Source organism: Falco peregrinus, chromosome Z, assembly GCF_023634155.1.
Source record: "Falco peregrinus isolate bFalPer1 chromosome Z, bFalPer1.pri, whole genome shotgun sequence".
Taxonomy (NCBI): domain Eukaryota; kingdom Metazoa; phylum Chordata; class Aves; order Falconiformes; family Falconidae; genus Falco; species Falco peregrinus.
In genome coordinates this window covers 62,424,365-62,451,506 of record NC_073739.1, presented here as the reverse complement: position 1 = coordinate 62,451,506, position 27,142 = coordinate 62,424,365, and the positions used below count along the sequence as shown (strand labels likewise).

The window sequence follows — 27,142 nt, the reverse complement described above, 5'->3', positions numbered from 1 at the left end:
AAATTACTGAATTACATATTCAACTCTTTACAGACATAAAAGCCTGGGTTCTAGTCATCCATTGGGATGGATAATGTGGATCACCAAATCTGGTTACTAGTCCTAAAATTGAGATTGATGCATAATTCCAGTGGTAAATTACTTGAATTATTATCTTGGGTCAATTGAAATGGCTATATGTTGGTATGTGGGATGAGTACACAAGGTAGTTTTCTGTCTCAAATCTTGCAGAAACGTGCTGAAGCAGTTTCCTGACTGCAGAACGAAGTAATTGTTGGTTTTCAGTACTCTGCCTTCAGTGATTGAATAATCCTGTACCTTAGTAACATTTGTGATAGTACCCATAATATTGCCTAATACAGAATAAGTACAAGTTTCTCAGAGTCAGTGAACTGTTTTTGAGCATGGAGATTGGACAAATACAGCTATCAAACACCAATCTGTATCAGATAGTGGAGGCAAGGATTCCAACATTTAAAAGTTCTCCAAGAAAACTCTTTCTGAAAACATACCTTCAATTACATGGCAACCAAATAACATCTTTGGGACAGCAAAAGGCATTGCACTCTGTACATACTTAGCTGCCTGCCTACCTGTCCACCAATCTGTTTAACTGTCTGTTGGGTTTTACAGGGATGGCTCCTGGAAACAACTTTGCCTAAGGTATAATAAAAAGTTTGTAATGTGAAAGGAATATGTATGTTTTAAACCTACAGCATATCCTTAGGAGTGAGATACTCTGTGCCCAAACTTGCGTGACATTTTATGACATTTTCAGACATTTATGTAGGCATTCTGTAAGTTGCTGGTTCTGCATGCGGGTCAGTGTGCTGTGGTTGTATTTACTTCACTTTTTCAGGGCAGTAACAGTAGTACTATAGCCAAATGGGTTATCTTAACTCAGAAGAGGGTTTTATTGGATGCTGTTTTAGCATTTGTGAGCCGTAGCCTTGGGAGATATTGCCTAATACCACAAGTAACATCACTTTCTAGACTTAATGTTTTTGAAATAATTGTCTGGCATCTTCTGGCATGAAAATCTAAGATATGGTATTGTTTATTATAAATAAGGTGTTATTAACTTTGAGATCTTATGAGATAAATTAAGATAAACATTAGCAAGTTTCATTTTCTGGAATAGTGACTTTTTTATAAGCGTATGGGAGGTGATTGGTAGTATTCTCATGGGACTTCACCACCCGCTGTAGTCCAAGTGGATAGAGATGTGGGTCATGCAAATATCAAACAAAAAGTTGGATCCGCCGTACATAGCTTGAAGGGTAATTCTACTAACTTATTGGAGGGCCAAGAAACATGCTATCTATCAGAATTCTTCATCTCATCAGATATTTAAATGTGCTAACAGAATAATTGAACATCTAAAAATATTTTTTCAGAGTACCGTCTTTTAATGTGCATGACGACTTCTACAAATCTGTGTTCATTTGTATCGGTCCTGTTTCTTTTAATACAAATCCATTTGTGAAGTGAGAACTCTCCATATCTGTTGCAGAGAAACAATATGGAAACAATAGCCACCTTCTCAATTTATGGTACTGAGATCCAATACCACTTCTAAAGGCAGTTGTACTTGGGGTACGCAAATGGTAAAGTTCATTTTAGTCATTTCATTATGCATTTGAACCTTTTGTGTAGGTTTTAAAAAAATAGAGACACTTTCCAATTTTGTATGAGATGGGAAACCTGGGGAAAAATAATTTCCCACTCATTCTGGCAAGTTGTTAGAGAAATTCCACACGGCTGTTGTTTTTAATTAGAAAGCTTAAACCTAAACTTCAAAGTATAGAACAGCTGTTTACATGAAGAAATGTATACAGATAAAAGAAGTGTTTGCCAGCATGGCAAGAGTGATCAAATTTATCAGCATTACATCGAGTTTGTAAAATGGCAGTGGCTTGTGATGATCATCAATGCTTCAGAGTAAACAGTCTTCTAGGTTGGCAGTTAAAGGTATCGTTTTAAAATTTGTTTTCATCCTGTAGGTGGGGCTCGGGTGCTACACATGTCTGGTTAGCAGCTTTTTTCCACGACTGCTTATTTGCAAGACATGCAGTGGAGTACAGCTGGCTGCACAGTTTTTCATTGTACAGCCAACAGTTTCAGTTGCATCCGTATAATACATGTGCTATTAAATAGCAATATGAAATAGGTTTCTAGAATAGCTAAACTACTGATGAAGAAAAGCTGACTTTTTGAGTGGTTAGTATCACTTGAATTTTGTATTTCCTGTTGTATTTTTTTTCCTAATAATCCTATGAATTGCAGTTGAACTATGTAATCACATTTCTTCTGGCTTGTAAGCAATCATTGACTATCATAAGGAGATGACTAGTAAGAGCAGTAGTTAGTATCAATGATTGTTGTAATTAATATTATCTATATTGCCACTCCTTTGCATTCCTAGTTTTTTAGTATGCACCTTGCATGTCATAGGTAAAATAAACAATCTTGTGAAGCTTTAGACACCTTGTGTGATATATAAGAAATTACTCATTTTTTGGAGAAATCTTAACACTTTTTAAGGTGTGATTCCTCTGATTTCTTTTTCTCCATTTGTTAGGAAACAGATTGAAATAACTAGTTTGCTTGCGTATGTCTGCACTTGGTCAAGTGACTTGCATCCCCACTATCATTTTGTCATCTAGGTGCAATAGTAATAAAATCAGTTAATAATGCTAAGCAGACATGCTCAAGTTCATACTAAGTCCACTTCAGACCATGCAGTAAAAAATTGCATATAGGTAAGACACCATAATACTTTCTTAGCATCTGAATAAACTTTGACACACTGAGTACGCAAGATTGCTTTCCTGAAGTGCTGTCATAGTACTGTGTAGAACAGCCAAAGGTAAATTTTATATGTAATCTCATGGAAGCCTTTTAAAAGACCTTTAAATCAAGATTCCTTATCGTAAATCTGCAATTGTTACAAAAGATGAATTGGGTATTTTTTGTTCGTAAGTTAATAATACATGGTAGAATATTGTTCTAAACGTATTTATTGTGCACTTGTTACCTTGTGCTTATAATGCAGTCATTATAATGAAAAGAAAAATAATTCTAGAGACTCACAAGTCTGCTGTCTATAATCTTCATTGCAAGGTGGCTGATGTCATTGCAAGACTGCTGTCTGTAATCTTTGAAACACTGTGGAAATCCTCTGACTGGAGGATGTTGCAGATCTTATGCCTGTTTTCAGAAAAGGCAGTCATCATAGGGATTATCTATTTAGCCTTACTTTTGGTCCTTGAGCAAATAATTGGGTAGGTTCTTTTGGAAGCTGTTTCTGGGCACGTGAAGGAGAAAAGGTGATTAGAAATAGTCAGCATGGATTTAGGAAAGGCAAGAGGAGGGGAAGAGCAGTGGTTATCATCTGGTTTGAGCATGAGGCTAGAGTAGATGAGTTTCTGAGGTTCCTTCCAACCGGAAGGCTTCTGTAATCTCTTTTTTTAAAAATTTTTTTAAAAGCATTATCTTCCCCCGCCCACCACCTTAGACTCCACTGAGGTCTGGAATTACAAGCCAAAACAAGTCCAGCAGCATTTTAGCTGTTTTTTTTAATTGTTTTTATCACAGACATACATTTATTTACTTATTTTATTTAATGCTTCTACTTATTTAAATGTAATCCAATATCTCATCTTGTGTTCAGGAAGCTACCTTTATACTTTTTTCTGACTGTAAGTAGTGGCAATGTGATGCAAATACCATATACTTAGAGCTACTTATTCACTTTGGAATTCAAAATTACCCATTTCTGTATAGAACTGAGATACTCTTTCTTCACAATAATTTACTATTTCCAATTTATTAACAATATTTTTAACCCTGCTAGCATTTTCTTAAACCAGATAATAACTGTTGCTATCAGGCCTTGTCCAACATTACAGTTTGTCTCCTTGCTTTTCAGTTTACCACCAAGAAGTATAAATTGTGCGTTAATAAGACTGGCTTTTGAATTCTTGAATACAAACTCTCTTTGCAACTGACTTCAAGCTTCGCTATACCTGAACAACTGTTGCTGCTTTCATATAGCAAATTTAGGTATTCTGTTAATAGTGTTTTAAGCCAAATGAGAGCATTGGATACACAGTTCATCTCATGTCATAATTTACTGCCAGTTACCCCAGTATGGAGCTCACTCTTTGGCTACAACTGAACAGGAAAGGCATTGAAATACAACGTGTAGATATCAAGAGAGTGTAGTTTAGTCCTGTTGTGATTTAGCCCCAGCTGGTAATTAAGTACCATGTAACCACTCAATTATTCTCCCGTCACCCGGAGCGATAGAAAGGAGAATCGGAAAGGAATGTAAAACATGACGGTTGAGATAAGAACAATTTAATAATTGAGATAAAATAAAACAAAAAAGCCCAATAATAATGTTACAATGAAAGGAAGGGAGAAGGGGGAGAAATGAAATCCAAAGGGAAGGGAGAAAAAAAAGCAAGTGACGTACAATACAACTGCTTACCACCTGCTGACCAAACCCCAAGCAGTCCCCAAGGAACGATCAGCAGGCCCCAGCCAACCCCCCTCCCAGTTTATATACTGAGCATAATGTCTCATCATGATGTCTCATGGTATGGAATATCCCTTTGGCTAGTTCAGGTCAACTGTTCTAGCTATGTCCCCTCCCAAATTCTTATGTCCCTCCAGCCTTCTTGCTGGCAAGGCCTGAGAAACTATAAAGTCCTTGATTTAGTAAACATCACCCAGCAACACCTAAGAACATCAGTGTGTTATCAACATTGTTCTCACACCAAAATGGCCCTGCACCAGCTACTAAAGAAGGTAATTATCCCAGCCAAAACTAGGACAAATCCACATGTAGTCAGTGAGTGTAATCTGTTCCAGTATTTAGATACCTTACCCCTAACAGCACCTCATCCAGTTTTACATTATAATTTGTCTGGCTTTAACTTGGAACAAATTTTTTGCTGTGCCTTTTTCTGAAGTTCACTGCAGTATGTTTTATTTCCTGTTGCTGCTTAAATTCTAATTGAGTCCTTTCTGTCTTTTCGATAAACTGTATTTATTGAGTTCTTTCTGTCTTTTACAGTAAGACATTTTTTCCAGCCATTCAGTCACTTTATGGCTTTTTTTTGTTGCTTCTATAATTTTTCAACATTGGTTAAAGAGCTTTGACCAGTAACTTATTATTAGTTTCACTAGTGCTATATACAGATAGCAACAACTTTTTTTCTTACTTCCAGCTCCCTGTTTATTCATACAGTGCCCACATCAGTCCTTTTTACCAGTATTCCACTGAGATTGCTTATGTTGCTAGGGCTTTCTGGATTATTTTCAGTCATCACTCTTCAAGAACTAGTTTAACATCTTGTACAGTTTTTCTGTTTTACTTCCTAGATTTTGGCAAGTTGTCTTCATCTTCTGTTCTACTTAGCAAGGCTAGGTTGCCCAGTATCCTGATAGGAGAATTTGCTACTGTGACAGTTTTTGTGATTCACTAGTAGCAGACTTAGCACTGAGTTCCCTGGAGTGAATAGATCCATTTCCAGTCAGTGGTTAATGTCTCATTGGCAACTATTTTAAGCAATACCTCTATAACCTAATTCTTAGTTAATGAAGACGTTCTTCTGGCCTGTTTGGTGTTGCTGGTTTATTTTTTAAGGACTTTCTTACTGGAAAGTACTGGGAAGCAAGTTTTCCTGATTTCATACAATAAGAGACATTATTTGGGTTGACTCTAAAATTAGCCAAGTTAGCAGCTGGTCAGGAACTCATGTTGAATTCTGCTAAGAAACTCTCTGAGAGCGTTGTGTAAGAATCAATAATGCTACTCTGAAACCTCATTGGTTTTGACTACTCTGCTTTTTCTGTGGAAAGGTGTAATTGTATTACTGTATTCGAGCCTGAAGTACTTTTTTTGTGTGTGTAATCCACTGCTTTTTTTGTAAAAAAAGACATTGCTAGTAAAATTGATGTAAAATTAATTTAACTGTTGAGCACATGTAAATTGATTAGTTTTCATTTTTGGATGTGTGATTAAACTAATAGCTTTAGCTGCAGCTTGTTATAGTACAGACAAACCTACTGCCCTTTTGTCGTGATCTCTTAACTTTGGATCCCAATGTCTTTGTGGAAGTCCATAAAGTGCCAGGTATTAGATTAATGGGAAACATCTGTTAAGTGTTAAAAGAATAAAACAAGAAAAAAACGCCAAAACTGTCAAGTTGAACCAGACAGATGAAAATCTGCCACTAGATATATTGTACTACTACAGAAGATTGTTGCATGAGATTGGCTTGAAATCTGTAGTCTCTCTTCTTGTCTCTTTTCATATTGGGGTACCTTCAGGTCTTTGTTACAATGCTACCTACATTTTGAATTTAATTTTTGTAGAATTTTTAAATTCTTAGGTGTTTAGAAGTATTAAGAGTAATGCTTCTATTTCATCTGACAGTGGAAGCTTAATTGTAAATATTTGTATTTTGTTCAGAATCACTCATTCTATACTCCAAAAAAGACATGTTCACTGTGTAGTTATCATGCTTCATTTGTATGTGTATCCTTTTAAAACTAGGATCAACCTTTAGTTATAAACCAGCAGATGAACTTACGTTGTTTCATTTTAAGTTCATTAAAGTGGGCAGTTTGTGCTTCAGCCTAAAATAAGCATTGAAAGCTATTTTAAACAATTTAATAGATAAAATTGTTCTATTCCATTTTATGGAATAGAGCAACTACTGAGTGGTGATGTTAAATTTAACTTTTTTTCTGTCTGCACTGTGCTAGATACAGGAGTGTATTCAAAGTACATTGTCTTGATTTGAAAACAAAGTAAAGATGATTACATAACACATGACAAAGATATCTGTGTAATATAATTCTCTAAAATGTTGGCTACAGAGTTACAGCACTTTTCATTTGACTTCGTTGTGCTGTGTATAGCATGTATTTTGGATAGGGTGGTAACTAGAGATCTGTAATCTTTAATCCAGGAGTGGGGGAGGAAGTATTCTATGACCAAAAAGATCCCATCTTTCTCAATACTTCTAACTGGTTCTTCAGTGCTTCCTTGTATTAACTCTGTGCTGTGCTTTGCAAAACTATGCTAAACATAAAATTTGTACTGCATAGTCTCTAGCATTCGTCACCCTGCCCTCTGATTTTTAGGTATAGTGTAATCAGCATAATGTTTTGGAGCTTTTGCAGGGTACTTAGCTAGAGTTTACAGTCAGCATCCCCAGAGGTTCGTCTGTTAGACTACTATATGTTGTGTATTAAAATACAGTTTAATATATAAAATATTTTAATATATAGTATTAGAGTCAAAGCTAGATACTGGGAGGCCACCTATAGATTCTTGACCTTGTAGCTCTTGTGGCTTGCAAGAGACTGAGAAGCGTAATGGGATAATCCTACACACTGAAATTTTTGCAATTAGATGTCAAAGGACTTACCTGTTTTCTTCTGTGATCTCAACTCCTTTTATGCAGTTTTGTCCCATAGTATGCTGACAAAAAGGTCTGAAGTTGTCTGGAAAACATAGCTTATGAACTTCGCAAGTGAGTTACTGTGCTCTTCAGAACTGCCGCACAGCTCTTCTCAAATAGGATGCAGAACCTATTTCATAATCCATAAAATCCTAACCAATATTTCTGGAAAAGTGCAAAAACTCATATAATGCTTAATTTCAAGGGAGCAAGTAAGCAGCAAATCTTTCCTGCTAGTCCTGTTTCAGTACAAAGTATCAAAATGTTACTCTTAAATCCTAATCGTTAATGGCTTTTTTACACTAAACATGCCTAGGACTGTTCAAAGTGTTACGCCAGTGTTTGTTCAATAGTTAACAGACTCGGATTTCTATTTCTGTTCTTATACTCTCATCTTGAAATATCATTTGAAAAGCATTTGGAGAAGCAGTAGCTCTCTGATGGAAAGTACTAGGTACCTTCTATATTATGCAGGTAGTAACTACCTAGATGTTTTCAGCATATGAGAGGACTAGAGGAGCAGCCCAAACAAAGCGGTAAAGAGTTTGGAGTATTAGTTGTGAGCAAGGAATTAAGTTTTTCAGTTAACTATGAATTGTCTTTACAGCATAAGAATAAAGCAGCTGTCACATATCAAGATCAATGCATTTTCCTGTTTTTACTCTGTAAGTGTAGGCCTGTCTACATACAGCCCGTGTACACACATCCAGCAAAAACTTAACTCAATGAGCTCAAACTTAGCATTGTGACTTGCTTTAAGTGGGGCCCTACCTTTTGAAGAATTTAGGGATTATGTCAAAAATTAAGTAGACAAAATAATGGTCCATTAAATATTATTATACAGCATAATACCTAGTTGACACTGTAAGTGCATTGTACTGCTTCTGATTTACACATGCCTCCTGTGGTTTGCAGGTGGAACGCTCTGGAATCCTAAACACTTTTAGGGCTGTGTATACCTAAGAGAACATGTCTGTTGTGGTTTATTACCCCAGCTATGGTAAGGAGATGTGTGTGATCTGGAGCTACCTGTTAGGAAAAATAAAACTTTTTTCTTGTTTTTTAACCTGTGGTGTTGAGAAAAGTCAGACACAAATTGGTAAGAATTCATTGTCCAGGTATCGAAAAACAGCAGGAACAGTATTGTTGTAAGCTAAGTCAATGTGACTTTCATGAAGAAATCTGAAATAGGAACTTATTTTGATATAGTCTGTTAAATTGGTGTCCCAACTCTGAACATTCTGTGATTCTGTAAAAGAATGAATTGTTTTGAATCACAGTTTGATTGAGTGTGTATTTGATTAATGTAGTGCCTGTTTTAAGCTTCTGCCTTTTGAAAAATACAAAGATGTGGAAATGTATATGTTTGTAATTTAGAAACGGAACTTTTTTTGGCATGTTTGTGAAGGTGTCTTTATAAAATGGATCCCCAGAAAAATTATGTTAGATATTTTCATGATGCCTTGCTTGATCTTGACTATGGCTAAACTAGAAAATGACACAAAAAATCACTTTAGGTATAAGAGGGGAAAAAAAAAAAAAGGAAGAAAGATTTAGTCCTGTATGTTTCCAGAGTGTCAGAAAGAAGGGGCGTGGTTTCAGAATCTCCTGTTTTGGTATTGTTATCCTGACTTTGTAATGATCCCATACACAGACTCACCCACAGGCCATATGATATCTTAAGGTCATACCTACCTGCATGTCAGATGTTTGTTTTGATAGACTTCCACATTAATTTGTGTGTGTTCTGTATGCTTTGAGTGGCATATCACGACACATAAATCTGATATGGATTTGAAACCAAAGTGCTAATTTATAAATTGCCATTTATCTACAGTCATATGGAAATTGCTCACTTCTGCAAAGGTTTACATGACTCAATGATTCCAGTGAAACTATTAATGTAAGTGAAAATTCATCCATTAAATAAGCCTGAGAACCACTGAAATTCCTTTGGATTGGAATTTGATGATCATTGTATGGTATGAAGAATAAAGGAGAGGAAGGAGTATTTTGGCTAAAATGACAGAGAAAGGTCTTACCCTTGGGACCGAGTCACTTTTGTTAGTGTGGGATTTTTGTTTGGTTTTTGTGCGTTTTTTTTGGTGGGGAGGGGTCCCCACAAGGCTGGTTTAAGGGATTATTGCCTTCCTTTCCTGACCCCTTGGCCACTTCTTGCCGTTTTTTCCTCAGTTAGAGTGTTACAGTTGCTTGTGGACTTTCTTGTAAAACAGATCCATTATACAATCCCAGTAAATTGAGTCTTAAGAAATCAGCTACAAAACTAGGGCCAGCAGTAAGCTTGTCAAAAGACAAGAGACTTTGAAGCAAGTTTTAATGCTGTAGAGAGTGTGCATGACCTACCCACAGCACACTGCATAAAAGATACAGACATCACTCTCGGAAGGAAATGAGAACAGCATCTTGCTGGGACTAGAACCCTGAAAGATACTCACTTTTGTTTTAATCCTTATGTTTTACTAAGTCATTTGGTTATTAGGATTTTTTCTCATCTCAAGTAAGATCATAGTACTAATACTTTTATGGTACACTTAATTAATACTTTCTTTTGATTTATACTTCTTAGTGCATGGGGGGGATCACTCTAATCTGACTACTTTTCTTTAAGGAAAACAATAATATTTGATTTAGCTAAGTGTAATGTTTTTAATATATCCATTCTTTAAAACAGTTAATCAGTTACTTTTTGACTGACGAGGTTCTCTGGTTCTCTTTCTAATTACCTCAGAAAATGGAAAGAATTATCTTCTTTTCCTTTGGTAAAAATGAATTCCGAAGTTAACCATAAGTTTAACAAGTTAGAGTGTTCCTTTTCATTTGCATTTTTATATTTTGTTCAAGAATGTCAATATTTCAGACACATGTAACTGACATACAAGAAAGATTACTTCAGAATTGGTTTTAGAAATACTTCATTTTTCTGAATAAGAACATTTACTTAGTGTTAAGGATTGCAGGATTCTTTTTTTTTTAATAATGTAAATTTTTCTGTATTCTTTACCTTAATAACATTCATTGTAAAGAGAAAATAATCCTAGACATACTCTTTATGGAGTTTTTGATTGGCAGTAACTTAAAAGCAGACTATACCATATTAAACACAAACCTAGATTGTTTGGGCACAAAACCTAGAATCCCAGCAATGAGATTTTTCTTGGCTAAGCATCAAAGCATTTTAATAGGTATAGTGTTAGCCAGGGACAAAGAGGAGATTGTTACTGTGGTATATTTCATCCTGCTGCTACTTGGCAAGAGTCACTGTATTTTTAGGTGGAGCTAGTGTGTGCATTTGTCTAGTCACCTGGAAAAAAGGATGCGTAGATGACCCGTGAAAATGCAGTTAGCATGATGGAAGGTGAGAATGTGTAATCCTTATTATACAGTGAATTGTTAGCAGTATGTTGTGGGTAAGATATAATTTCAAAGAGCTGGAGTGTTCTCAGTTGTTTAGCTGCACATGTGGGTTTTTGTTGGTTTTTTTTTGTTGTTTTGTTTTTTTTAAATTTCTTTTGGTAACATAACAAGATGGATTTAACAGTGGTATAGCTGCATACTTTTTAATTGCTAAATGTTCATGCTCCATTTCCTTTCTTTGTTTCAACAGAGTTGAGTAGCATGGGAAGAGACATTTTTGAGGTTTTTGTTTCTATTAAAGAATAATTTTTTTGTCAGTACAACAGTACATCTTAAAGTGATAGGGCAGTGAAGGATGACTACAGCATGTTCAAACATTTTCTTTATTCATCGCATCTGCTGTTTGTCTCTAGACGGTCAGTTCATGGTATAATTCAATATTTTTATTATCTTACATGACTTACTACAGAGCCAAAAAGGTAATAGGTATTTTTAATATAGTGTGGAACGAGTCATGTTGGTCATGAGACTCTGGTTTTGGAATCTTTATAATTAGTAATGTTTTATGAATAAAAATAAGTAAAATTCAATTCATGCCTAAGAAGTTGTTAAGTTTTTGATAGTATTTAATAGTAGTAGTTGGTAGTTTGGTAATACAGAACAAAATAAATTGCAAACTTTGTGAGCAGAGCATATTTTATTAGGAAATCTTTCAGATAGTAAAGAAAACTGCTACTAATTTAATTACTACTTTTTTTTTTTTTTGCCTCCAAGATTGTAGCTACTACATTGTCTTAGGCTGCATTTCATATTACTCTCCATCCTGTTTCATAACACTTAACATCCAAATGTTTTTACTACAGGTCTTCACTGAGTTGTCTGCAAGTCCACCTATCTGCTTTGCTTTGCAAGTGGGATAATAGGTTTTCTGTCATGTTTTTTGTGAAGAATCTTAACAAATTGTTGCCTTTCTAAGCCCATTTTCTCTTCAGCCTGAAGTATTTGGTTTCTAATCAAAACATAATCGGCATTGGAGAGTTAGATACCTTAGTGATGAGCTTGAAGTAAATTCCTGTATAAATTCGGCAGTGGGATTCAAGCTTTCTTTCTTCTTCCTCTTTGGTCAATAGGGAAGCTCAGCTTTCTTTGAGAGCTATGCAGTATAGGGTAATGAAATTTTTATTTTGCATCTTTTATCTTTGTTGTTTTAGGTTTGGGGTTGGTTTTGTTGTTATTGGTTTGTTTTTTTTTTAAAGCAAACATCCACTTTCCTGTGTTATTCTGCAGGTATATAGTCAATACTTCCAAAGCAAGCCACTGTGTAGGACCTTTTCCAGGACATTTCCTTTACTGCTGTATACATATAGCAATATCGTTTTCTGATTCTTTGCCACGAGCAGAATTTTAATCAAGCAAATTTGTAGTCCTATCCTTACTGTTGTTAGGCTTCTACTCTGTTTTTATTGCACTGCTACTGAGTATCACTTATATTCTCATTTCCTTTGAAAGTTTTCGGTTTTCTTTGCTATTCCTCACAGCAGTTTACATTATTTGCAGGAGGTGTGATTGCTGCTGGAAGACTGTTATTAAATGAAAGTTGAATTCCACTGCAGAATGTTTACTCTTACTAAAAGATTTTTGCATAGTAAAATGGTAATACATCATTTTTTTTAAGTCACTTTGAAGTGACTTACATTAAGTGATTTACATTAAATGGTGTCATTAAGTACAATAATAATTTACTTCTTTGTATAAAAATGTTTAATTTTTAGTAAAGACATTTGTATCTAGATAATATAGCTTCTTAGTTTTATATTTTTCTCATATTCTGAATGTGGGCAAAGAATATTGAAGAAATTTTGAAGAATTTCTTTGTTAGTGTGCTCATATTTGAATCTGCTTTCTTTGAGAGTGGTAAAGGAAATCATTTAAGAGGAACTTCACTAATGATGATGGTTGTTTCATCTGCTTCTTGTATTTTAAGGGGGCATTTTCGACGCTTTTCACAGATACATTTATAGTTATCATAGTTTGTTAGCAGCATTGCTGCCTGCATACTTCTGGTGGATATTGTATGTATCTTAGAGATGTGGTTTCAGGAATGCTGTTTTAGATTAAGGGATTCTTTGTAAATTTTTCCTTGGTGTTTCTAGCAATGCAATTCAGAGTTCTGTTGAAGGCATTTCTTATTCTAGCTTCATAGACAACTTGATATTAATATATAAAAGTAAAAAAGCAGTGGCATTTTCTAGAACTGAAGACCAGAATATACTACAATGACCCTCACTTTTCTGAGGTAATGATTGGCAAAATATGCTTTTGTACTCTTAGAAATCTGCTCTCTATGGATAATATTTCTGGGGAAAAGGCAGGAGGGGCGAAATAAGAACAAACCAAACCCCAGGCATTGCACTGTTCTTTTGGTCTTAATCTTTAACACTGTCAAGTATTCCTAAATGGATCATTGTGGACCATATTTATAGGTTGGCATTCTGCAGGGAACTTTACAAATCCAGTCTTGTAAAAGTCTTTCAGTTGTTCTTTTTGATTCCTTGCATGACAATAGTTCTGTTCTCTCACATTTGTGAACCCCTAGAATAACAAGGCCATAGTTGTGGCTTAAGTTGAAATTATATAGCAGATTCTGTAGAAGTTAAAGCAATGTCTGTAATCTGTTTCTCCCATAAACAGTAATATGTTTTGTTGTAAATGGTAGTAGTTGCAATTTCAGTCTGTTTTATTGATACTTTATTAGTGGTTGATGAATTTTCACAAACATATTGTTAAATATTTATGTGCTGCTGCTGCTGCAAAATCTCTCGCAAAGAAATTCAAGTTGTTTAGTTTTGGTTGGTTGGGTTTTCTTCAGTTGGGTTTTTTGGAAATTATGAGTGTGATTATATTGCATGGTGTTTCGCTTTCCACATGAACAATTTAAACCTTTATGTAAGTAGCTAAGAAACAGTAATACTATTAATAATATTCTTCAGTTTTAATCATGTTACCATTTGTTAAACTTCATGGTTTCAGATTGATTTTGCATATAAATGACAACTCTCTGGTTGCATACTCTCCTAGTGAACAGGGACAGTGCTAAAGTATATGTAATCTTTTATACATACTCCACTTAAGCAGTGAAGCATTTCACTTGCAAAGCATGTGTAACTAAATATTTTTTTTATTAGTTGATCAACTGTGGTTTTAACATCGGCATGCAGGCAGTGATGATATGTATTGGTTTCTGCCTCTTTATGCTGATCTCTTGAATTTTATATTGAATGATGCTAGTGTAAATAGTATCAGATCTCAACTACCACACTGTACATGCAGTTTATGGTCATAGAGACAATAAAAATGATGATGTCCTTTTGAAAGTGTGTCTGTATTGTACAGAAAGGCAGCTTTCCTGAGAATGTTGATAGACAGCAGGTATGACTAATATTCTGCTGTAGTCTTGTAAAGTGATATTTTTACATTTATGAATTACATGCTCATAAACACACTTTAGTGCCCTGTGTGCTTGTGAGTGTAATCTGAATTCGTCATAAATAGTTATGCAAAATATTTTCATAATAATGTGTTGACAATTTTAAGATTTTTATGTGTGTGTGAATGTATCTTTACTGCTACATTTTAGTATGGAATTTGTAATTTGGTTTTTTTCCCTCCATTTTCTTTGTGTGAGATTACTTGCTTGAAATGAGTGATAAATTGGATAATTTCTTGCAGCTCAAATTTTTGTCTCTCTGAGAATACAGTTTATTTGAGAATAAGGAAGTAAAACATGGCACTTACAAACTAGACCCTCCAACCTTTTGCTGCAATTGTTGTGATTTCTGTAATTAAAACTTCTGCTATTTCACTGAGTCTGAAGTCAGTAAAACTGACTAAACATGGTAATAAGTATCACAGTAAATTTTAGGAATTATGTTTTGAGGACTTAGCTTTTGAGGCTTGTTGCTGGGCAGACTTTTTATTGGTCAAGAGTCAAGAATATGTACAGACTGAAATACTCACTCTGATCAGAATACTTTGCACATAATGAAGGCAAAGTATGTAAATAAGATGAATTATTTTTGAGCAAAACCACTGTGGTGTTTTAATCAAGAACTGTAACTTTAGTGAATTTCAGTACATGTGTTCCATAAAAAGTGTACACAAACTGATTTCTGTTTGTTATGATCACTTGACTTCAAAGTTAAATTTAAGCATGGAGAGCATAGTAGAGTTTCATAATAATTATAGGTATGAAAAACTATTTTGGATGTTTTATGAAATAATTTTTGGTGCTTCATGAAAATTATCATCACAAGCACTTGCTTTATTTCTGAAAAAAGATCTAAGATGTATTAATCAAGATTTTGAGTAGAGTTTGTGTCTGCATGAGTAAAGAGAACCCAACTTGAATCCTTATAAGGGTATATCTGCTTCTAATGAGAAAGAGCTGTTTATCTAATGAAAATGGAAAACATCCAAAAAGCCTGGACTTTGAAAGGGAACGCAGAAAAGACTGCTCTGATGATTTAATCCAGTGTTTTACCTAATAAAGCACACAAGACTCTTAAAATCTTTTATCTCACTTATGTTCTGGTGGAAAAAATCCCATTTTAATGTAGAGATTTATGCCCTACTGAAAGAAAGGGGCATAAATACAGGTACCCCATGAAAATTTTCTTTAGGTGCCTTTCTTGTTAATTTAATAAAAATGCTGCTTCTTTTTGGTCTGCCTGTTGGCTCCTCTTAGAACCATTAGACCCTTTTTCACTTATGTGCTAGCCTTCTGTTAGCATATTCATCTTCATTTGCAAATTGTGACCAAATCACTCTTGAATTTTGTTTGATAAATTAAGTAGATGGAGCATTAACCTTCATTTTGTGGCATTTTACTGTTTCCCCAGTCTTTGTGGTATGTAAACTTGGCCAAAAGTTCTTACCTTTTCTTCCTTCACACAAGGTAGTCTGACATTCTTTTTTTTATGTCCAAACGTAGTAGAAATAAAGTAATATTTTCATGGTTCTAAGTTAATCTTTCTGTTATTTTTGCTTAAGAACAGTTTATCAATGTCAAGCTTATAATTATTTGGTTTGTATTTTCTCTTTGTAAATAGTGATTTAACATTATGGTTTCACCCTCTTCTTTCTCCCGCTACTGGTCTGGAATTTTCCTCCTGTGTTATTCACAACCAGTGTTCCCCATGGCTCAGAAATCTTTTAAAGGGTCTTTTAAAAAATCTTGGATGCAAATCCTGTGGCCCTTTCGCTCTTTTTGTACTGCTTAATTTTTAGTAGGTCTTCTTCCTACAGAAAGAGCTATTGAATCCTTTTTTCTTTTTTTCCCCCTTACATTGTTAGCCCTTTTCCATTTTTTAGGAGTCAGTCCCTAACATAAAAAGCAAATCTAGAAATGTAATTTTCTTCTATATGTGCTCAAAGATGTATGACTGTATAACTTCAGCTGTGTCCGTTGTCATAAAAAATGGACAATAGTTATTTAATTATATTTTTTTTATTTAAAAGTATTTTTACCTTGTTAAAATAAAACATGAGGGCTAAGTTAAGGAAAAAAATATTTGCTACCATTAGTACCAACGTTTGGTACCATTTTTTTTATTCAGGCATTTGGCAGCAAATCGCAACCAAGCAGCTTCACACTTTTCGCTGTACAGCTGTTTATTCTTTGTATTTCTCTGGATGTTGAATATAAAGTTGAAGCTGCTGATAAAATCAAAGTATCAAGGCCAAATATCATACGTTTAGGACACCTTTTAAAATACAACTGCGATTAGAAACTAATGTTTCTTTTGTACTCTGTTAAAAGTTGAACTAGGTCTCTCTATGAAAGAACACCTGACAGAAAACCAGTTTGAATTCATGTAGTTCCTACTTGATTTGCTGGAAAATACCATGAAAAATTATTTTTGTTCCAAGCTACCTTTACTAGTAACTAAAACAGGTATTTCCATCTTCTATACAGGATGGCATTTTGTAGTGACTGCCTTTATTACCAAGAAAGTGTTAAAGGGCTGGACTAATGCTGCAGGATGGGTGTCCAGGCAGCTTGTTACTCTCAGGGACATTAGGATATTAGGGCATCTTGCATGAGGGAAGAGCTCTGATAAAACAGATAGTACTATTAATTGCCGTGGGAATAGTGACATAAAATACACAATTTCATGGAGCTAGCTCTAGCCTATGAGTTTTCATTTGTCTCTTTACCATTAGCTTCTTTCCCTGTGGTATGTTTTCTAGTTCTCTCAGGTCCTGGAGCTCAATTAGTGGCACTGCCTCTTCCCTTTCCAGTAAATTAGGGGAATTGCTTTAGGGTGTCAGAGAGAGGGATCATAAAAGTGGACAGAAGGGAATGATGTAGGATGCTGCATTATTCTCATCAGCCCATTTCCAGGTAAGGGACATTACGAAAAAAGAAATATTGTTGCAAGAGCAGGTGAGAAGGCAGTCTGAGTTTCAGTGGATTTTGTGCAGTGCTACAGCAGTGTGGCTTAACTCTCTGCAAAGGGAACTTGGTTTTAGAAGTTGTATAAAACATGTTACTGCAGTGTGGAATTGAAGTTAAGAAGTCCTGCCCAGCCTACTGGTGACATGTGGAGACATGCTGTATTTTCTTGCACAAGTTCTTAGAGCGATGGAGTTGACCATTTTGGACCATATGGTGCTGTGTTGGGTCAGCACAGCTTATTGAGTCTGTTTCTGCAGCATCTAGGCTGCACCCAACCCAGCTTCTGGAAAATTTCTGGTTATTTCTGCATAATGCATGTAACCCTCCAGAATGTGGAGGCTTTATTGGAATATAATGAGCCAAAGCGGGATTTATGTATTTACTGGGAGGGATGGGAACAGGGACAAAACTATGAGAAGCCCTCCCAAAATACTGGGGAATGTAATATCAAGGTATGGAAGTGTCTCATTGAGAGCCATCCTTGGTCCAGTATATCTGATACCAAGTTAGACTGGTAGATCATTTTGGACCGTAGTTGATAACCATGAAGTTAGCTGTCTTTGTACCAAGTTTATGTGCTTGGAACACAAGGGAAGGATGACAGACCCGACCTGGGAAAGAATCATATATTGTTAAAGTTTGTGTCTGCTTTTTTGTCTCATTAAAGCAATTTTTGCCCTTTTCAGACTTCATCTGTCTCTGGAGATGATTGTTACAGGTGATGCTTGTCACAGGTGATGCTTGTCAGCCTGCTGTCTTCACACATGTATGGCTAGATGCTTTGTGATCTGTGGCTGGATTCATAGGGTTCTTCAAGTCAGCAGAGGCTGATTGTGGGTAAGGCTAGTAGGTCATGCCATGCCCCCAGCTCACTCGGTGTTGAGTGTCCGTATGGTCTTATGTTGCATCTTTGTGATACATAGGGGTGGATTTTTGGTATGTCTCTTCCTAAGCCCAGACACAAAGAGTATGTATCTGCGGCTTGCTGTTATTGTGACTTTGAGCGAGATCCCAAAACACTATGTAGCCCTCTTTGTTGAACTGATTGTACTACTTGGTGTTATAACTGATTTATTCCAAGTTGTTATCCATCCATTGACTGCTATGAGGTCTTCTAATAATAGGTAGTTTATGGAACTATATACTATTATTAGTCTGTTCAGTTAAATGTGTGATAATGGTGTATTTGTAGTCAACAATTAACCTGAGGGGTTGTTGATGATCCAGAAAATCTGGTAACTGCTACCTAGGCATTTTATATGGTACTATTCTTGTTTTGTGAATAGTAATGGATAAATAAAACAACCATCAACCTCACAAAAGTTAGTTTAATATATACTCATTCACTAAAAAGACATGATGGAGGTTAAAACATGAAACAGTAATGATCTGGATGGGCCAGTTTGATAGTGGAATACATTATCAGGTAAGCAGACCTTTGATGCTTTCCTACACATTCTGCCTCAAATTGTAACAGAAAAGACAAACCCAGGAAAATTTTATTCATGATAGATCATATGGTAACTAACATTAGGAAAGGACTATAGATAGGATTACAGATTTAGTTCTGAGCTATTTCTAGAAATTATTTGGACCATACTGAGGAACTGAAGTTGAGCAAATGCTATATTCCAAAGTGGTATCAGAATATTTTGTTCATACTAATTGCTTGGCTATGTTGCAGCTACTTGGTTTCTTGTGTCCTTTTTAGAGAGATGCAGTTCTTATCATCACTTTGATTAGTTCTCATTTTGACTCACAGTGTACTTGAAAATTTATGATCCTCTCAGTAAAAGGGTTAATGTACATTGTTTGACAACTTCCCAAGTTGGAGAACAGCAAAGCATACTGTAGTCACAGTTGGATAATTTAACAGCAAAATCACTTTTTAATGAGAAGTGTATCAGCAGTACAGACCTTTTGAAGTTCTTCTTAAGTTTGGCTGATAAGCAGCCATACTGAGCTCATTGATGAAAAAGCACCATTTGCTGGACAAGCTTCATGCTTAAGACTGGAAGTCACAGTTACATCATTCTTTGGTTAATTGGCTGCACCTGTCACTTGTTAACAGCTCTAATCCAGTAGTCTCTGAACCACATGTTGAAAGGTCAGCAGGACCAGGAAAGAGCCTGGTGTACTGGGAAGCATTGTTAGGTATAATCTTAGTTTAGCAGCCTGTTGTGCTTGTTAAATTCAAATTGCCACTTTTCAGCTCACTACATGAGCTTCTCAAAATGACAGTGTTGTGAATGACTTGATAGTAAAGTACATGGTTCTTTTCCTTCAAGGCAATGCTTAATTAACTTAAGAATACAGTATTTTTTTTACAGAATGTATTTTCGGGGGTTTGTCTTTTGTGATGAAAAATACTTTATTTGTTCTCCTTGAAGTAGAGTGTAATTAAATAATACGAATATAAAACTTACATGTAGCCAGGGAAAGTACATCTGGATATCTTTATATACAAAAATGCACATTTACGAATTTGTTAGTATTTAGATGTCCCTTCCATGTCATTGAGGTTTGGGTCCTTAGCTGTCTCAGGTGCTTGTCATTGGACTGCCTTTTATCACATAGTCTTATTCAGGGAACTGAATTTTCAGTATAGTTACTATCTTATTGTAGATAAGTAGTTGTTTTGGTGTTCCTCGCTCTTTGTATACTTAAGCTATCTGTGCTTTTTCAGCTAGTTAAATAGTTTGAGTTCTTCAGTATATCTTGAAAATACCTGCTTTCTACATATATTCATGTTGTATATGAATTTTGAAAGTACATCTGAGTATGTTGGGCACTAGAATTTGAGATAACTTGTATGCTTTGCAATTTTTGTACATTTTCTAATGAGTAATTTGCTAAACTTGTTCAGACAACTTGAATAAGATAATTCCCTTATTCTGCACATAGTGTAGAATACTGGTGCATTATCCCCCTTTACTTCAGAGGAGTAATTCTCATACTATTGAATTTAAAATTTAGAAATGTTCTAAGTTTACAATTTCATAACAGTTTGTGTTTTAGTATTTTGCTGTTTATTCTATTGTAAATTTTAGACAACTACAAGTACACAGAAGATGTGATAAACCAAGATTTCAGTATTAATGGTTGTTGCTAAGAGATTAAGTTTGACAAGAGGCATATTGCATTACTTGACTGACTCTCTTGTAACTTTCTGTATCAAATAAGAATGTTCTTGCTAAAAATTATGATATACAATGGTGTGAGTTGGAAGGGACCATTAAAGGTCATAGGGTCCAGCCCACCTGCAATGAACAGGGACATCTTCAACTCGATCAGGTTGCTCAGAGCCCTGTCCAACCTGACCTTGAATGTTGCCAGGGACGGGGCATCTACCACCTCTCTGGGCAACCTGTTCCCAGTGTCTCACCACCCTCATCATAAAAAATGTCTTCCTTTATATCTCGTCCAAATCTACCTGCTTGCAGTTTAAAACCAATTACCCCCTGTTATATGGCCAACAGGCCCTACTAAAAAGTCTGCCCCCATCTTTCTTATAAGCCCCCCTTAAGTACTGAAAGTCCACAGTAAGGTCCCCACAGAGCCTTCTCTTCACCAAGCTGAAAAACTCCAAGTCTGTTAGCCTTTTCCCATAGGAGAGGTGCTCCACACCTTTGATCATTTTTGTGGCCCTCCTCTGGACCCACTCCAACAAGTCCATGTCTTTGCTGTGCTCTAGGCTTCAGAGCTGGACACAGCACTCCAGGTGGCATCTCACCAGAGCAGAGTAGAATCACCTCCCTTGACCTGCTGGCCATGCTGCTTTTGATGCAGCCCAGGATATAGTTGGCTTTCTGGGCTGCAGGCACACATTGCTGGCTCTCACTGAACTTTTCATTTACTGGTGCCCCCAAGTCCTTCTCCACAGGGCTGCTCTCAATCCTTTCATCCCCCAGCCTGCACTGATACCAAGGGTTGCCCCAACTCAGGTGCAGGACCTTGCACTTGGCCTTGTAGAACCTCTTGAATTTCACCATGGGCCCACTTCTTGAGCTTGTCCAGGTCCCTCTGGGTGGCATCTCATCCCTCAGGTGTGTCAGCAACACTACTGAGCTTGGCATCGTCTGCAAACTTGCTGAGGGTGCACTTGATCCCGCTGTCTGTGTCTTTGTTGAAGATACTAAACTGTATGGATCCCAGTACAGGCCCCTGAGGGACACCACTTGTCACCAATCCCCATCCGGAATTTTAGCCAATGACCATTACCCTCTGGATGTAACCAGCCAGCCAATTCCTTATCCACTGAATAGTCCATCCATCAAATCCGTATCCCTCCAATTCAGAGGGAAAGATGTTGCAGGGGACCATGTCAAAGGCCTTACAGAAGCCCAGATAGATGTCATCCAAGCTCTTCCCTTGTCCACTGGTGTAGTCACTCCACCGCAGAAGGCCACTAGCTTGGTCAGGCAGGACTTGCCCTTGGTGAAGCCATGCTGGCTGTCTCAGATCACCTCCCTGTCCTCTGTGTGCCTCAGCATAGCTTCTAGGAGGATCTGTTCCATGATCTTCCCAGGCACAGGGGTCAGTAGTTCCCAGGGTCCTCCTTTCTAGGCTTTTAAAAACGGGTGTGATGTTTTCCTTTTTCCAGTCACCGGGGACTTCACGTGACTGCTGTGACTTTTCAAATATCGTGGAGAGTGGCTTGGTAACTACATCAGCCAATTCCCTCAGGGCTCTGGGCTGCACCTCGTCAGGTCCCATAGACCTATGTATGTTGAGGTTCCTCGGGTGGTCATGAACCTGATCTTCTCTTACAGTGGGGGGGACTTGGCTCCTGTGTTGCAGTCAATCCACTCTGAGTGTTGGGGTGAAGAGAGGTTGCCAGTCAAGACTGAGGCAAAAAAGTTGTTGTGTGTCTCAGCCTTCTCATCTCTTGTTATCAGTTTGCTGGTTGTATTCATTGGATGTGGGGGTACGCTTTCTTTGACCTTCTGTTCCTGGCTGACATACCTGTGGAAGCCCTTACTATTCTTTGCATCCCTTGCCAAGCTCAGGTCCAGCCATGCCTTGGTCTTCCTGACCTCATTGCTATATAACTGCCTAATGTCCTTGTAGTCTTCCCAGGATAACTGTCTCTGCTTCCACTGCCTATGCATTTGCTTCTTGCTCTTTAGTTTGACTAGCAGGCCTCAACTCATCCATGCTGGTCTGTTGCCTTCATTTCCTGATTTCTTATACCTGTGGATCGAGAGCTCCTGCACTCTATGGAACGCATCCTTAAAGATCTATCAGCTCTGTTTTGCCAGCGCTTGTCTCTGAGGGAAGTTTCCTATTGACTAACTCTTCAAAAGCTTGAAGTTTGCTTTCCTGAAATTCAGGATCTTAACTTTACTATTTGTTTGTCCCATATCCCTCAGGACTGCAAACTCCATCAGTGCGTGATCACTGCAGCCCAGGCTGCCTTCAGTCAACATGACCAGTTAGCTCATTTGTGTTGGTGACCAGCAGGTCCAGTAACACATCCGCTCTGGTAGGCCTGTCTGATGCCTTTGCTTAAGAAGTTATCCTCAACGCATTCCAGGCGTCTCCTGGATTGCCTACAGTGTAATAGTGTAATAGACATTAATAGGTATTGGGATGTGATGTCTAGGTCACTTCAAAGTCTGATGACTCCTGTTTAGATTATCATTCCCCTTTTTCTTCTGTTTTTGAATATATTGCATTAATAGCTTCAGCTGGTGTGGTTTGGAATTCACAGAAATTTTTGAAATTCCAGTGTATGACACTACTTATGCTTTAATATAGATGGGCTACAGTTGATGATGATTATTATTAATATTAAGTAATATACGTAAGTTAGTGGTCTTAGAATACTGTGTATTGTCCACTTCCCTTAAAAATTTAATACAGTGCTGTTAGGCCACCAATTAAACAGGCCTGTCTGGATAAACAGGTGAATCTCTAGTTTGTTTTTAGAGCATAAGACATGTTTTGTCTTTTCTGTATGACCTTCGCAGAATTTGAAATGTTTCCTTAAGCTTTTCAATATGAATTTTAGTCATTTTTGTTCAAATTTTTGAAGCTTTATGGAATAAGATTAGCTGCCACATTCGGTGACTATAAATAATATTAAAACTACCCTGATCCGACAAAAATGGTCCCCATTTTCTTTTAATATATATAAGTGGTCCAAATGAAGATGCTTCAAATGAAGATGTCACCTGTGAAGTTGAAATGACCATTTTTCTCAGAAAACAAGAGGGGGAGGATGGGTGGGAATGAGAAGGGATGAGGGATGTTGATGGAAATAGGCAAGGAAGGGAAGAGTCAGAAGAGTATGGTAAACAAGCTAGGAAGGTTGAAGACATTAAAAGGATATGAGAACCAGGTCAGTGAGCAGCACATGAGAATGGCAGGTTTAGAACATGGTGGGCAGGGGCTTGTGAGAGAATGGGAAAGGAAAATCAAGTGACTGGCAGGTTAGAATGAGAATCGATAGATAATAGATAATCTGACTGAAGGCAGGATGAGTTTATTCTTATTCTTTCTTACATGCACAGTTCTGAATTGAGTCTCATGACTCCATGGGACTCAGGAATCATGTTTCTTCAGAGAAGGTGTAGTTTGAAGGGTTTCCACGATGAAATTAACACTTGAATATTAATCGTGGGATTATAACATCTGATCTGGAAGTGGTTTGTTGTATAAGGAGTAGATAATATTTTTGAATGCATGTACATTAAATGCTATCCTAGTACCAGTGTTTGTGATTCATTATTTTGGAAAAAAAATCAGCAAGAAATAGCAGTGACATGAAATATTGCATGTCATTATTACAGAAATCACAGTATGGTAATATTCTCTTTAAAAGTATATGCATATTGTAATTCACTATGCAAGGGATAGATGATAGTGAATCAATCATTTATTAATGCTTTTGTTGTGGTAGATAATAAGGTCTATGCTTATTTTTGTGGATATTTTTGCCCACTTTAAGATGATGTCCTCAAACAAGTTAAGTTGTTGCTGGTGTTTCAGTGACTAGAACACAAAATGGAAAAAAAATACTTTTATTGTGAATTGAGGTCAGCAGTTGCTGTTCACCTCCAGGAAAAGAAGATGGACTTAATAGGTTCAGATTACTCTGAATTGCAATTCTTTTTCCCCTTTTTTTTCATAATTTTTAATGCATATTTGTGAAACACTCAAACTGACAGCTTCTTCAAGACTTACTTAGGGATATTAATTACAGTTTTCTTTGGAGTATTCTGATGGTTTATTTTACAATGAAGACATGGTCCAGGTCTCAGATTGTTTCATATATACTTAATGTACTAATCTTTTTTCTTACAATTCAACGTTGAGCAATTTACTTTTCACTTACAGTGGCCTAAGACAAAGAACAACTAAACTATTTCTTAGGTATATTCAGGTTACTAGCTGTTTTGATTACAAGATACAGTATCTGAAACTAGCCATTTTGTTAAATTGCCCAAAGAAAAACAGATTGTAAGATTTAAAACAAAGAAATCAATTCAGCCCTCATGCAAATTCGGATTTTGATCAGGGTCATAATATGTTTGAAGTTAAAGTAAGCTTTCATCAACAAAGTATGTTTTTCTCATTTGCAAAAGTCAGTGCTTAAATGAAAAATAAATCTTTGGCTATTTAAAATAGCTCTTTTTTAAGTCATAGCTTCTCTTGCGTTTCATGCTGAGGTTGATATCTTTATGTTAAGTACTTTTAATGGAAAATGGCATTGAATTAAACTATGCAATAATCTTCAGTTGCTGTAGAAGTGTAGAAATTGAATTTAAACCAAATTATTGTTTTTAAAAACAAGTGCATGATCCCCTGGAAATAATATTTTTAATTGAAGCTGTTGGGAATTTTAATTCCACCCCAGCCAATAAAAAAAAAAAAAAGAGTTGTAGTTGGTGGAATTTTACCAGTATTTGAAATCGACATAGAGACACTAACTTACACCCTTCCTGTATAACTGAATTCAAACCTCTTTGGAAAAAAAGACTTATGCCTACCAAGAAAAGAGTATTTATTCTGCTTTATGTATGAATCAAAATCCAATTATACTTTTAAAGGATTATTATTACTAATGTACGGAATTAGACTCTATAACTCGAAAGTTATAAAGTAGGTATGTTTATTGCGCGCAGATGCACAGGGGATCGCTCCTCCACGAGCGTGCATGCCCGAAGTGAGGAACCATCTCACATTTATACAATAAAACAAATGAATACTCAATTAACGCCTATACATATTAGTTACCTAAACCCGCTTACTCTCGCTTTGTATGTTAATTAGCTTATCAGTCCTTTTTCTGGAATGTGGTGGTCTTGCAGGTTTGTAGGTGATTCATGTCCTTGTGCCCATCTGATCTTCTCCAGCAAGGAGACTTAGCACTCCCTCTAGATAACATTGGAATATCTCTCATCCTTTTCTCATCCTTTTTATAAATAGCCCCTTTGTCAGAGGAAGCAGGGTAGGTGTCTCCTCAAAGCTGTGTGGCTATGTGACCAGACACCGCACCCATGACCAGTCACCATACCCACATTCCTTGAGCCGACATATACATCACAATCGATGTCCATTGTCCCCATTTCACACTATTTCTCCCTATCATTAAATCTGTTATAATCTTCTTATTTTTGTTTGGCAGTTCTTCAACAAAGATGATCAAAATAATATGTTCAACCTTAAGCTGAGATTATTTTTTAGTCATGTAATGTATTTCTCTCAAGATCAGTTTTATGGGCTGTCCCTCAAATTTTGTCTAATTTGTATGATGAAAAGTTTCTTTGCAAAATTTCCAGAAGCCAGTCAAAAAAGGAACTGTTACTGTTACATAAATCATTTAACTTGTTCAAAGACAAAGAATAGTTCTATTTTGCATCTGCAAAACTATTTGCAGTCGGTCCCTTTATGTGTTATAGGAAAACTTTAAAGTTGTAGCTGTAGCCATTTTCTGATGGATTTCTGAAGGATTAAGCAGCTGTTTCCATAGCCATGTAATCAATAAGGCTGTAGAATATTAGTGGGGGGAAAATGCATTCATGGGTGTCAGTTTTCATTCAAGCACTTCCTCCTCAAATTCTCTGTCCAGTAACTTTTAGGTTCACTGTGGTTTTTTTCATTGACTGCTGAAATGGTAGTCGCAGCCTGTTGGCAGAAAAGGATGGTTTTGAATGGTGGGTATTGTTCTGTTAATGTTAGAGGCCTCTAGCTAGGGGATCAGCAAGAATGCCTGTTGAGATAAAGTGACAATGTTGTCTGGAGTTCATGGGAATAACTTGCTGATAAACTATGACACTACAAAAAGCCCTAAGGGCTGAGGGTGGGAAAAGTTCTATGAAACTTCATATATTGCTCAGCAGAATTATTATTTACATGCTAATTCATCCATCAGTACCTATTAGGAAGTATGAATTCTAGGTGCATCTTGCACAATAAACCTTACTTATTTGTACTGTTGTTTATAAAATAATGCTTGAAACAATTACAAATTATGAGATTGTATTTCTCTCACCTTTCATGTTGTTTTTTTGATGCCAGACTGTTTAAGGCATCATTTTACCCTTACAGGGCAAGGGGTTATGCAATGTTTATTAAGTAAGTATATTTCCAGTACTCTTACCCAAACTTGTATGCCGAAAGGCTAAATAGTAAGTTTCTCTCTCATACCTCTGAAGAGTAACTCTTACATTCAGACTAATTGTAGATAAGGATTGGTGCCATCATTGTTCCATCCAGTTCTGCTAGAATACTCCAAAAGATACTCAGTTTAATTTAAATACATTTATAACAAGTATTTGTGATTAATATGCTGTTATAAAAATACATGCTTCTACATACCTCT

The 27,142-nt window shown here is 36.4% G+C and overlaps 1 protein-coding gene across 1 annotated transcript in view; it reads left to right on the top strand.

Moving 5' to 3' along the window:
• The window catches only part of CWC27 (CWC27 spliceosome associated cyclophilin), a 122,550-nt gene that overhangs the window by 15,772 nt on the left and 79,636 nt on the right, over nt 1-27,142 (top strand). The window lies entirely within an intron of this gene.